Source organism: Charadrius vociferus, unplaced genomic scaffold, assembly GCF_000708025.1.
Source record: "Charadrius vociferus isolate BGI_N301 unplaced genomic scaffold, ASM70802v2 scaffold136, whole genome shotgun sequence".
Taxonomy (NCBI): Eukaryota; Metazoa; Chordata; class Aves; order Charadriiformes; family Charadriidae; genus Charadrius; species Charadrius vociferus.
In genome coordinates, this window is record NW_009648960.1 from 3,670,241 (window position 1) to 3,681,991 (window position 11,751).

The window sequence follows — 11,751 nt, forward strand, 5'->3', positions numbered from 1 at the left end:
ATCCAAAGGCAGCAGGGTTCTAGTTCTTTGTTCATTTGAAAAAGGCAGGATCTCAAATATTGAAACATTTTGTCTCATTCAGCTTCAGGAAAGACAAAGCAGATGATCACTGAGGAAAATTAGGGAGCCCCAGTTCACATTGACAAGGCCAAGGTAACACGAGGGGCTTTTTCTTCTTCCTCTAAGCATACAGAGCTCCCCTCCTAACAGCACAATAACTAACCACAGAACTGGAGACACCAAAAAGGCCCGTCTGGCTAATGCTCCTCCAACAGTCTGCTGAACTGGCTGGTATCAAGTTCCCTGCACAGCCACAACTGGGACAGTGTTAACATGGTACAGTACTATTGGAAAAAAACAAAATACCCACATCTGTGGATTTCTTTGGCTTAGCCCCACAAGAGTCAAAACTGGGGCCTGAATATATCAAATATACAGGGGGTTTTTTATGCCTGCTTCAACTAAGAGGTCTAAACACAGGCTTTAGTGTTCAGATAGCTAATTTCACGAACAGATGTTGTTACAATATTATCAGATTTTAGTAAAATGAGCAATCAAATTGTAAAGGAGAGTAGTACAAAGGCAGCTTATTCACTTTTCTGTACTGATTAAAGTAATTTAAATACTCAGTTTTCCATCTTTATCCACTGCCATAAAAAAAACCCCAAATCAATTCTATTCTTTTATTTCCACTTCCTGCGGATTCCACCATGCTACAACCCACTATAACCAAAGTAATCATAAACTACCACATCCAGTGCAATGAAATTGCACTAACCTTATAAAAATCCACAAGTGCTAAGTACAACTGGAAAGTTTTCATTTCATTACTCTGATTACAGAGGTCTCAACAACAGCATGTGCTTTGGAGATCACAGAAAAGATAAGCAGTTGTCTTATATAGGCCACATGGTCAAGACGAATCACAGAATCAGAACGGTTCGGGTTGGGAGGGACCTGAAAGATCATCTTGTTCCAACCCCCCTATCAAGAGCTTCAGTTTGACATTTCTGACTTGAGGGAGTAAATAAGGCTTGAAAAATACAAACCACTCAGAATCAGGAGCACTTAAAAAGCACATATCCATACAGTGAGGCACCCAAGATCACTGGCTGTTATCATCTGTGGTAAGCTGACATGTTGTCTGTAAAACTCTGGTTCAAGTGTAGCCCAGGGTTGTCCAAATATGGAATAAAAACACATTGAAGTCCTGCTTTGTCTGAACAACTGTTTATTACTGCATCCGCTCCCTGTAACACAGGCTTCATACAAGCATAATCTCCATCTCACACAGCTGTCCAGAAATCAGATGCATCCCTTATTGCACAGGAGTCTCTCAGTCTACAGAACAGGACCACCAAAGCTGATACATGAAAGCCAAAGCAAGGGAGGAGGTAACTATTTGAAGCATTAGCATCCGAAGCATCATAGCATGTACAGGGGGGGGGGAGAAAAAGTTCTCTAAACCAGATTCCTAGGGCTCAGAAAGCTTATCAAGAGACAACTCTGTAAAGAAGCACTGCTGAATTCTTCCAAGCAATGCAGAAGGGCCACGGGTAACCAGAATACAACATGCTGCTGTCTGAGCCTCACACAGTCTGCCTCTGAGCAGCAAGAAGTCACAGAAACAGAAAGCACCATTTGAACTAAGCACACAGTATTTAGAAATGATATACTGCAAAGAGCATATCAGCTGATAGGCAGGGTGGATGGAAATGTTGTTATGGGCATCATCCACAAAAGAGTGCTCTACACAAGTGTTACCTCTTTCCTGTTCCAGTCAGGGAGTCAGCCAGTCATGCACTCCTGCAATCACATTTAACCTTTCCAGACAACCTAATTCTCTCTCTCCTTCCCTTCTGCCCCTAGCAATCCCCCTGCAGCTGTGGCACACTCAGGAATGTGCTCTGAAGAATTTGGAAGCTCATTTTGGGCAGCATGGGTCTGATTTCCAGCATCAACAGCAGAAGAAATTGATCTCATGCCATGACTTTGGAAAAGACTCAAACTTTTCATCCTGCTGATTCACATGGAGCTTAAAACCTTTACCCATACAAATTTCTGACTTTGGCCTTGCCCTCCTCCTCTCCTGACCCTTACCACAACAACTCATCCTGGCAAAATACACTCTTTTCATCAGAGGTCTGACCCTAATACATTTACATGTGCAATCCAGCAGGTAGAACAGCAGTGCCGGCATGCTGTGAATGCTTCCAGTTTTCTGTTTACCACTATCCTCTCATTATCAGCTTCCTACAACAGATGGATTGTAATTTCATAGGCACAAGAAGATTCAGTAACTGGGTGGGAGAGGCAGGAAGGGCTGCTGCTTCAGTAGCAAGAACCTGGAGGAAAAAAAAAAAAAAAAACAGAAGATTTTGGAAGAAATACGGAGACCTGTGTTTAAGCACCAGCCCAGTATCAACTACGAATATAGCTGCAGCTAGGGCAATTCAGACTGCTTTCTGTTCCAAATTCCACCTTTTTTCCAGGGTTCCACGAAATGCAGCTAAAGACGTGATAAATCTTTCTTTCAAGCTACTATGTTCCTTCTGTTGGGACAGCACCCATTTCCAGAACATTAGCCTCAGCACTATCTACTAAAGGTCCCTAACAGCTTTTCCATTCTTCCTGCCAGTCAGCTAATATATGCTCTCTCCACATTTGCAAATGATCATGAGGGGAACAGAGATTAATGTCATCCTTTCATTGCTTACACCTCCCTGAAAAAGTCACGCTGCGACCCTTTTTAGGCTTCTCCAAAGGGCAAATAAATAATAACTAAAAATCATCCAAGCAAAATAAGGAATGAGAAATTCTTTGAGAATCATAAGCTTTTAAACTCACCACACTGGAAATGCTGTGGTGTTATGCATGCTCTTTTCCCACCCTCCACATGCCTCAAATAATACATATGAGACACTTCCATCATATTGCTCCAAGGCTAAAGAATATACAGGCACTAAAGCCACATCTGTGTCATTTAGGGTAAGTCTACACAGTCCTTCACAGGCAAACCTGTGGTTGCCTTGCCTGTGTTCATAATCCATTCAGTACAAGACCAGCCCAAAATAGAAGCTCATGAAATTCATGGGTTGAGCATAGCACTGCTGCTGACCAAAAGAAGGAATTTTTGGCTTCATGCTTGTTTTTTCTCCTGCCTGGTGAATAGGCCTACCTGTAAGGGCCATATCAATGTACGTTTAGTCATTCAAACTGGAAACAACATTAACTACTCTAGCCAAGCAAGTGCATGATAATCTGCAGAGTGGCAGATATTTTAAGTGCCAAACATCTGCACCTCCCTAAATCCAAGAGCCTTCTTTGAGAAGGCTTCCTCCTTGTGCACCAGGTTTCTTGTTTGCACTGTACACTGTTTTGAAAACTCCTTGAAAGGGAAAATTAGAAAGTGAGAAATTAGAAATGAGTTAACAGCAGAACAGAATCCTAAAGGAGGAATATCTTGAGTGTAACATGTACACCTATACTCTGAGAAATTAATTTATTTTCCTTTCATCTGCATCATAAGAGAAGTCACAAGAAAGCAATCTGAGATAGATGAAACATTATTCTTGCAAGGTGGGAAGCCATGAGGTTGAGAATGTATCAAGGAAAGTGCCTCTTTGCTTTGAGCAACATTATGAGTTGGCAAAATATTTTCAATACTTAACAGCTAAGCTTTAAAAAGCCCTTCTGAAAACAAAAACATGGCAAACTATATAAAAGACAAGGAGAGCACGAAACTCTCCGGCATACAGCAAGCTCTGTTCCTGTGTTCCAGGCAGCGACCCATCAAGAGATGTCACTCTCTGGAGAAGAAAGCGTGGCGCTGTCTCCTGGCACTGCTAGCATGGCTTATGGCTGAGTGACAGGCAGCTGCGCTGGCCCTGTGCCAGCCAGGATGAGTCCCTCTCCGAAGCCTCAGCACAGCAGCTTGCTTTTTTTGAAGGGGAAAAAAAAAAAAAAAAAAAAAAAAAAAAAAGAGAAGCATGCAGAGTTAGGGACAGATCTGAGGTATTAAACAGCATTCTCTAAGGGCAAGTGCACATCCAAGCCTGCATTTCTGCAGTGTTTTAGTCAGGGGGGAGTGAGGTCTAGACTCTGCAGAGCTGCATGAGGGTCACCTGGGAAAAGCCCTGCTGATCTATTTTTTTTTTTGCTATGCATAAATCTCAGGGGTGCACACAGCACCACTAAACCAAGCACCACAGCTGAGGAAGAGGAGCTTCACCGGACCTGCCTGTTGAGATACCCACCAGCTACAAAGATTCTTTACCACCATTTCTAGCATGCTTATGTTAATGACTGATTAACGCTCCAGTCCCTGTTCAGTTTTAAAATTGTCAGCACAATTAAACAAGTGTCAGAATGGATAATCTGACCGTCTCCATCTTCCTGTACATTCAAGGTAACACCAAGCCCAGCTTCACTCCAAGCAGCACCCAGCTGCATTCAGGGCATATCAGACACTGGAAGTCTTTGCAAAGAGCAATTCTGAACATCTGAACCAGGAGAAAAAGAGTTCAACAGAAGTTCACAGCTTATTAGCCTCTGGAGTATTCAACAGGAGACAGAAATCTATAGGAAATTAGGTTGATTGGGTGGCATTACACATTTATAGGGGGCAGGATATAAAGTAGTTTATTTAGGAGCTGTCTCAGGGCTTCTGTGTAGTGACACTGTTAATTGCAGCTATTACTAGCACAGGGACTGTGGTGATGCTAATGAATACCTGTCTCTTGTAGGTGTGAGACTCACTGACTCTACCTGCAGGAGGGAAGGGTGACTGTAAGAGGATCTGTAAGCTACAGGAAGACTTCTAGGATACTGGTTGCAAGGAGACATTTTGGGCTGAAATTGAGCCACAGATTTTATCACAGCCAATCTCCGAGCAGTAGGAGACTGACTGTGCGCTACCTGCTCTGACTTGCTTTGTATCATAATGGGAATATCTCCTTCCTCACCACCTGCCTTCCCTTTTGGATCTGAAGGCTGAAATTTTGGATCTGAAAATGCTGGCCACAGCATTCATGAAATGGACCCATCTCTACCAGGTTTCCCTGAAGGAGACGAGGAGATCTGAAGTCCATTCTCGGAGCCAGCCACCACCTCCCTCTCCAGTGATGGGAAGAGCCACAGAAACACAACAGTCAGCAGCAAGCCTAGCAGGGGCAGGAGACAGGAATCAAGGTGAGTGATATTAATGGGGAATCCAGGACAAGTGATCTCCAGAGAGCTGCACAGAGTGACGGGTGCCCTGAGAAACAGCAGATACCTGAAACCTACCAGAACAGCAAACCTGGGATGTGATGGCACATACTTAGTGACCAGAACAAATCTAGACAAATCTACTACCATAAAGGTGGATGTGGAGAATGAATATCAAGATACTGGCACAGGTGCCAAAGCATTGCTGGATCAGAACAGACATTGCAATGCTGCCTGGGTGTCCCAATTGTCGATGGTATAGACACTCAAGATCAAAGGTCCTTTAAAAATATGACACCCAACAGTTTCCCCCCCAAAAAAGATCTGCACACTCTGAGCAATAGCAGATTCCATTATAAGGAAGGGGTAAAAGATACCTTCACAGGGTACCAAATGAAAAAACAGGGTCCTTTCAATGGCCCTCAGAGTCTTTAGATTATCTGTAAAGCCTAATTTTATTGCTAAGTGTCACAAAGACCCTGGTCACTGCGCCCCCATACTGTTCACATAGCTAAGCAAACAAGTCAACAGTCACACTTGTGCACTGCTCATCCTGTAGACATGCAAAGGTGAACGCAGGGGCAGTCAGATGTCAAATACAGAGTCAGAGTGAGCAATCAGCCATACCCACATCATGTTTTCATTGGCAATCACATCCACTCCTCACACTGAACTTCAAAGACAGCATTAAAGATGCAAGCGCCCTATGTAGAACTGCTTTAGTCATTACAGCAAAGCAAAAGAAATCTGACTTGATGTCAGTCCTGTCCAGGGATCAAAGTGTATCAAAGTCTCAACAAACCCTACTGTCTTCCAGATAACCTCATCACCAAAACGGAGTGCTTCATCCAGCTCTCAGCAGTTTCCTGTCAGGTTTGCTTTGCTCCTGCCCACAGGTAGCCCTTACTGATCTCTTCTCAATCAGCTCTGCTCTCCAACCTTTCTCTTTCATTTGCTAAGAAAGGAGGGATTCCCATTGCATTGGGGGTCGATATCTTATGGCCCACGAAGAGGAGAAGATGGCAAAATGTCAGAGAGTATTGATACACGCGTTTCTCCAAAGAGTTCTGACCTGATGCACAGAACCACCGATCTCTGCTCATTACTCACGACAGAAAACACCCACACACCCCGCACTGAGCAGTGCACAGCTGCTTTGTCTGTGTGCCTGGCAGAGCAGGTCTCCTCCAGCTTCTTACTTGTGAGACAGGGGCATCTAGTGGCTGAGCTCCAAAAGAGCAGGGTAAAGCCACAGCAACACAAGTTGCAGCCGCACTGCAATTAGGTTGGTAGTTGGTCGCTTAAGTGGGACGCAGCTGCTGCCGACATGGAGACAGATCATTACAAAACCGTTAGGCTACTAACTGCGCTACCCAGGCTAACATGTCATAAATCAAAATATAAACACATAGTATCAGGCACACTAGCTCAGACGAAATCCTCCAATACCACCTTTAATGTCTGATGCTCAGGCACTACACTAGCAAATACGTGCAACGTTCCCTAACACAGTCTCTCAACTCCCAGAAGTCAGTGGCTCAGGCACCTCGCGTGTACAAGCACAGTGGTGTCTTTTTACTTGACAACCTGTCACAGCTTAACTATATGAATAATCTCCTTCACCTTTGAATGTTGCTCCAGTCATTTTAGTTGATGTCTGCTAGCTTTGAAAGCCAGACCCTTCCCCTTCACATATCACCTTCCCCTGTGCACATTTGTGAACACCGTTCAAGACTTTACAGACATCTACAGGCCTCTTTAGATGTCTTTTTTCCAGCCTGAGTAGTCCTAGCCTTGCTACTTAGTCCCTGCACATAAGCCATTTCACACAGCCGATGAGCTATTTTTTGGCCTAATCTGATTAGTTCTATAATTTGTACCCCTTCTAGTTCTGCTATCCCATTTGGGATGAGATCAGAACTAAACTAAACACAGTATCTGAGATGCAGGTGAACCACAGACATACATAATGGCATTCTTAGCTTTGTGCTCTTTTCCCTTCCTAGTAACAATTGACTTTCTTTTGCCTGCTAGTAAGCAGTGAACTGGTGTTTTCAGAGAACCACCTACTACATCTCTGAGATCTGAATGGGAATCGCTAACTCAAGGCCCACCACTGTGCGTGAACATAGAGTCAGGATTGTTTTTTACTGAATACTTAGCTTAACATCTGGCCCCCACAACAAATGCAGGCAGGATACAGGTAAGCTGTGCCCCAGACATACTATCAATATAATCAACTAGCTTAGTTCAGCTTCTGTGACCAATACTCAGGCTTTGATCTCTTCATAGAAGCTGCTAAAAGAAAAACAATCAATGCCATCTGCAATCATGCTTACTGCAAATTGGAAAAAAAGAATCCAATAAAATAAGACGCTCGTCCCCTCTTCTGGATATCCCTCTAAAATGAAAAATGTTACCATCATAATGCCAAGATATAACACTTCCTTTACCTTCCAAAACCAAGTCTATTTAGCTTCAGAATGGCACTAAGATTTTCAATCTCTTAACATACATTTGAGTTTTTATTGAGATCAAATACAGTGAGTTATGGATCTAATGTTAAAGAATAGCAAAGTTTCTAGAAGTATCGCTGTTTTATACATAGCATTACAGCTGAAACAACATCCATTATTCAAAATTGTTATTTTAAAAGAGGACATCTTTGACTTTGATCTTGTCTTAGGACACTTCAGACATCAATTCTAAATGGCCAGGCTGGACGTGGCCTTGGGCAACCTGGTCTAGTCGGAGGTGTCCCTGCCCATGGCAGGGAGGTTGGAACTCAATGATCTTTCAAGGTCCTTTCCAACCTAAACCATTCTACGATTCTATGATTCTATGCTGCTGCAGAATAAATAACGTGTAAGAGAGGCTAATAAACACAGCTGGGAAGCTCCTCACATTTACTCTGTAGCGTCTGAAGCTTGAAACAAAAGAAGCCAACACAAAAAAGAAACAAAATAAAGCAGAGATGGGGAGATAAACGCCACAACTTGGATTACATCTTTTAACCATCCACAAAATTTTGTATTGCAGTAGTTCTGTGAACACGCCCAGTTACCCCTGGGGTGACTTTTCAGTAGGTGAAACCTCTCCCACCACTCAAGTGCTTTGCCTGTACAGTTTTCCAGGACATTCTCAAACACAGCAAGGATGACCATGCTCTGTAGAGCATTTCCACACACAGCCTCTCAAATCCCCTTTTCTATCTGACAAGGCTATGAAGGACACCTTATCCTTGCTCACTGCACTCCCTCACATACAGCATGCAATCGCAAAGGCAGAAAAAGTAACCTTCACATTTATCATTATGGGATTAACATGCCAAGCCCATCTGGTCCACAGCATGGAGGCCACTGTCTGAGGTCAATCCGACCCTGAGAGGAGGCCATGGAGAGGGGTAGATGCCAAACCACCATTTTGGAAAGGCCACTTGCAAGTCCACATTTACACTGCCCAACTGGGGCATCTGCTGACTGGAGATTAGTAGTAGATGAGATTACAGAACTGACAGATGCCTACAACCAGTGAAGGATGGTGACCCCAGGAGGAGGCATCTCCTCTCAGGTAGGAGGTGTTTCAATAAGTCCTCAGGCAGGATGCCAAGTAGTCTGCAGGCAGCCGTAACATCTGGCAGAGATTTGGGATTCACATCCTCACACGAACAAAGAGGGAGCAGACACCCAGGCATCCTGGGGTTTTCTTCAGGGATGACTGTGAAACATCAATTTTATCCATATAACTACAGGACCCACAGACATGCTACCAGTCCAGTTGGGAACAACAACAGCCAGGATCTTTATGCTGCTAACATTCGATAAGGATTTGTCTTTTAGAAAACGCTGTGGAGCAGAAAATATTACACACAATATTATTTTCTCACAGGTAGAAAGATTTTCGTTCATCTTTTCAACCACTGATTGTGAGTCACTTCAGAAGCAGATTTTTCTAGGGCTAACTGTGATGGGACTGCCAGGAAGGCTACTGGAGGCTGTTTTCTCACCATTTTCTCTGTCTACTGATAGCTGCTTCCACACAAAATTCATCTCTAGATGTGTTCTGAACAGATTTGCTTTAATAGCTTTTTTTTCCCCCCAGTGAATCTAGCATCACGCTTTTCAGACAAAGTAAATGAACACGCCCCTCATCCCCAAACACCCCAAAGTGACTGGGATTGCAATGAGAACACAGGAGCAGCTTCCCTGTCAGGCTCATTTCCTTCTCTCATTCCCTATTCTGTATGGGCAGGTTACTAAGGACAAATCATGAGTCACTTACCTGGCCTCCAGGTCACAGCCACAGTGAGATACTCTGGATTTATCCTGGGCATCGACAGGTCCATCAAAGCCTGAGTGACCATGACCATTGAGAAAATAACATACTGAAGCATAACTCTTTGGCAGGGTGGGTGAGGAGATTATTTAGGAGAAGCATCTTTGTCTTTAAGCGACCTGGGAAAAAAGGAATATAGGAGGAATCAAACAAAAGAAAGACTCTGAAGCTGAAATGGTGTGCCTTATGTTGGAAGTTAACACTGAACTGTGCCTGGGGGAAGAATAGCAGCAAATATTAGTTTGACCAGCAGACTGAAGGGAAGACCATAATACAGGGCTGTGAATTTGGCCATAAGCAGAAGACCCCATGTTATTTTTGCTGATGCTAAAGCTGCCTCTCTGAATACTAAAGATGCACAGTCCATCTCCCCACCTTGAATGCAAGGCAATGTTGACATGACTGAAATTCACTAAACAAGGAACAGCTGAGTTAAAAAGGATCTGAAAGCGACCATAATTGGGATTCCCTGTTTTCTGCTTGTTTCTCACCATCTCCTGCAATAACTTTTTTTTTTCTTTTCTTTGAGGTCTGATTTTACAGCTTGTAATAAAGAATGGACACACAGACAGAAAACCATAATCCCTTATATAATACAATTGGCCCAAAAATGAATGCAGTGGCCTAATATATTCCCATGGTGTTATCGATCACCACCAAAAGGTAAATTCTTAGAGCAGCTGTTTCCCCTAAACCCACCCAGATGGATTCAGCTCCTACAAGGGGCAGCACCACTGCACTTAGGCTTCTACAAGCCACCAAGAGCTTCAAGCTCAGCCACATTCATTTGCACTTGCCCAAGAGACACACAGGCAAGCCTGAAGAGCTAGAAGTGCTGGGGAGCACCAAAGCTGCACCTGTTGTGCACTTCAGTGAGCCAGACCCCGAGCAAGGATGTCGCAACCCGCCTCAGGCCTATGGGGTCAGGAAAAGGGGAGCTGGGCACAGTGTTACACCAGGCAGAAAGGCCTGGATTCAGAAATACAGCACAAGGACAACTTAGCCCAATGAATGCTACCCTATACTCAATGGTACACTGTACATGGCTGGCTGCACAGCGGCACACCACCACAGGATGACTGCAGGGAGATCCCCAACACCAGGGCACCACAGCTCTGTGGCAATTGGGATGAAAAGCGCCGCTCGGGCCTGTGAGCCATAGTTACCTATCCTACATTCACCAGAAAGACGTGGCTCAGCCAACACAGGTGAGACGCAGCAGCTCAGCAGGGAACAGCGAGGAAGAACCCCTGTCCCTCACCTAGGCCCAGCCCCAACCCCAGTGAGGAACTACTGCTGCGGGAGGGGAGCAGGACTCGACACCTGCTCCTTGAGCCTCTGCCACCACCTGCACCCCACACCCATTGGGCCACCAGCCTGGTGGCTACCCCCCCCCACAAGACCTCAAAATCCCCAAGGCCAACTGCAAGGGGCCCCAAACCCCACAGGGCCTGCAAGTCCCATAGGGCCACCCTAACCAAACTGCACAGGGGCTCCTAAACCCCACAGGGCCAGCCACATGGGACCCCTAAACCCCACACGGCTCCCCAAACCCCACAAGGCCAGCTGTGAGGCGCCCTAAACCCCACAGGGCTCCCCCTAAAGCACACAGAGCCAGCCACATGGGATCCCTAAACACCACAGAGCCAACCACAAGGGGGCCCTAAAACCTACAGGGCTCCCTAAATCCCACAGGGTCAGCTGCCAGGGGACTCCAAACCGCACAGGGCTCCCTAACCCCCCCAGAATCGGCTGCAATGAGCTCCTAAACCCCACAGGGTCAGCAAAAAAAAAAAAGGGCCCCTAAACCCCACAAGGCCAGCTACGAGGAAACCCTAAATCCTAAAGGGCTCCCCAAAGCCCTACAGGGCCAGCCGAAAAGAGCATCCAAGCCCCGCAGAGCCAGCTGCAAGGGGCCTTTAAACCCCTCTCCCATACAGACGGAGCCCGGACACGCTCAACCGCGCAGCTCCACGGCGCGGCCTGACCCGGCGCCTCAGCGCGGCGGGAACGGGAGCAGCTGCCTTCCGGGGCGGAGCGGGGGCGGATCGCAGTCAAGCGAAGCGGCAACGGCACCATGATGGCGCAGCGGGCGCTTCCTAACCCTTACGCGGACTACGACAAGTCCTTGGCCACCGGCTACTTCGATGCTGCCGGGAGGGTGAGTGGGGGTCGGGGTGAGGCGGCCGGGGCGGGAGCGGGCCCTTC